This window comes from Apium graveolens, chromosome 8 (assembly GCF_009905375.1).
Source record: "Apium graveolens cultivar Ventura chromosome 8, ASM990537v1, whole genome shotgun sequence".
Lineage (NCBI taxonomy): Eukaryota > Viridiplantae > Streptophyta > Magnoliopsida > Apiales > Apiaceae > Apium > Apium graveolens.
The window spans coordinates 111,130,070-111,133,255 of NC_133654.1; positions in this window are offsets into that span (position 1 = coordinate 111,130,070).

The window sequence follows — 3,186 nt, forward strand, 5'->3', positions numbered from 1 at the left end:
GATCATCCGTCGAGACTTCTGTTGATCATCCTTTGGAGCTTTCTGAATCTCCGTTGAGACTGTCTTTTTGGAAGTCAACTCTTTTTCTTTTATACAAGATTACAAGGTATATAATATTTATAATTCACCATCCTATCTTTCATATCAATCTAGTAGTTAACATAACTTGGACAATTTACAACATCTAGTTCCCTAAGCTATCCAAGTATGCAAAAATGTGTTACTAGTCTTATTGTTATATAAGCTACTCTTTCAACGGATGTTGAGAATGATCATCCGTTGAAAGCTACAAAATCACTTAACTAAAATCTACTAAGTGTTTTGTTCAAGTTATCATCAAGTACATTCCAAACAATCTCCCTTAATTTATGTCTACTAGAATTGTAGCCATAAATTAAGAAAAACTTGATGATAACAAAATACTCTATGAATACAAAATTAGATATAATAGATTAAATTTACAAGTGCTACAGTTTACTGAAAATTCTCACAAAGAAATATTTGTAGAGTGTCTTATAGATCATTTTCAAGGTGATCCTCTAGACTGAGCAAATTCATTTCCTTGATTGCCTTGGCTTCTTTCCCAGCTTCAAATCATTTTCTTTAATCTAGTTTTGGAGTTGTCTGTAAAATTATGATTCTTCATTATCTATTTGATCCAGCTTTTCTTGCATTTCTTTTAGAGTTTCATTGCTTGCAATCTTTAGTTGATCTTCCGGTCTGAAGAATCTTCTAATGTTCTTTTCATCCTTGAACTCCATGATCCAGTATGGCCTCAAATGCACCCTATCTCCAGTGAAAGGAATATATAATAGTCTTGGGAGTGTATTTGGTCCTCTCCGGCTATTTCTTATCTCATCAATCTTGTTTAGTGCCATTTTCTTCAATACTATGCTGAATCTAAAGTTTTTCTTGATAGATGAGAAGATAATCACTAGAGTTAAATAGCCTTCATTGAGAATTATGTGAAGTGGCCATGTAAATTTCTTTACCACCCTTCTACCTGAAAACTAGTCTCTCTGGAAGGTGCTTGTAGGCATCAATAGACCTGACTTCTTCAAACTCATACATATAAAGATCTATGTCTGAGAACTCTTTGATGTCACATATGAAGAATTGATCTCCTTTATTGATAGTAAGTTTGGGTTTGGCCGCTTGCTTGGATTTGAACTTGGTAGGCTTGACTGTTTTGACCACTCTTTCTTTTGTCTTCCTTTGTTTAGCAAAGATGGGGAGGTTTAGATAAGGAAGAGGCAGGCTGTCCTAATCTATAGGTTCATCCTTTGGAACAACAGGATCACCATGAATGGTGATGTTGAGATTAACCTTGAATTCAGCCTCCACAGTAGGTATGGCTGATTGACTTGAAGTTGTGGGTTGGGCTGGCATGTAGTATTCCTTATCTTCATTAAAATATATCTTCCTCTTTGCATGCATCTTGTATCTAAACTTCCTTTTTATTTGCTTTGGTTCTTCTTTCTTTCCTTCACCCAGATTATCAGTTGGCAAAGTAGTTTCTGTGATTGCAGGCTTCTTAGCTTGGTTCTTGGCTTCTAAAGCAGCTTGCTTTTGTTGTTGTTTGAGCCTCACCTTTTCCTCTTTCTTAGCTTCTGCAAATTATGGATGTCCAGCCACTACACAGATCAGTTTACCATTTCTATAGATTTTAGAAATCATTTTCTTTAGCACTGAGTCTCTATGGTCTTTGAAGAAGGCTATGGACCTTCCAAGCAGCTTCTTTTCATCTGGCCTAGGGGTTTCATATGATAGGTCCAGTGGATTTTTGGCTGAATTCTTTGGATAATTCCTTTTTGGCTTGAAAATCACACTTGCCTTTGGAGACTTGATTGATGAGGGTTGACCCCTTTCTAAGTTCCCTAGGCTCATTTCATTGATTGAGATTTTTCTCAATTGAGATAATTGAGAAAAAACTTTGTCTTTCTTCTCAATTGGACCAAACTTCTTCTGAATTTCTTCATCAATCTTCTTCCATTTATCATCCAGCTCTTTCTCAACTGCTGTAACATCAATCTTTTTAGATTTCTTATTTGATTCCAAATTAGCAGCTGCTAAATTGATCAGATCAATGTTATCCATAGCTGGTGGCTTAGTGAAAGCAATTTCTTGCACAATCACTTTTCTAACTTGAATTTTGAGCATTTTCTCCCCCTCACTTGTTGCCTCCTCCTGGCTAACTGGGATGATAGAGTCTTTCTCCCCCTTTTTGTTAGCATCAAGTTGAGTAGAGGTAGAGAGTTGTGCAGCCACCAACTGTTGGAGTAGACTAGTTTGAGCTTCCTGATTTTCAAGTATCTTGGCCACAGACTTCTCCATATTTGTCAATCTACAGTCCATGGCATTAACCTTTCTATTCAAATCATCTTCCTTTCTGTTCTTTTGAGCTATTTCAGTCATAGTGGGGCCTAGAAGCCTAGCATCCAACCTTGCTACAAATCTTGTTTGACTTCAGAAATTTCATGCTTGATTACATCCACATTCTGACTTTGTTGGAGAGCTTGAATCTTATGCAGTCGTAGAGATTCAAGGTGGGCTTAGAGTAGTCTTTTGGTGCTAGAATTAATGGATGCTTGAATTGCTATTTGGGTGTCATGAATAAGCTTGAATTGCTGATTGGAGATGTGGATATGAGCATTCCTTGTGTAGTATTGTAACACCCCCAGATCCGGGGTCAGGGATCCGGGTCGTCACGGTCTTTCTTTCCACAATATCACTTCACTTAATTAATAATAGTTAACCTTATGCTGTGACCCCATACTAACACACACCATAACCCGTTATAGTCTCAGAGATGAAATTGGAATAGGTACAAGTCTTTGAATCCACAATTTAAAAGTTATTACAACCCAAAATAATTACTTGATAAGTTTACAATTAATTGCCGTTATCTGCCATAAGTTATAATTATACATAAATGAAATCCCAGAAGTAGAAGGTCTGATCTACAGATAGATCTACCTCTGCAGCTATAGCAGCTATGATCTCAACGGGAAGGCGCAGGGCGCTTCCCACGCTCTTGCGCTGGGTCTGCTTGAGTCTGGCCATCTTTCCTAACTGTTGTTGTGTGATGAAGAAATAAAGCAAGAGTGAGCATTACAGCTTGCAAGATAATATATAGTGTAAACAATAATGCAAGTATCTAAATGGATAACTTACTAGAATACTTTA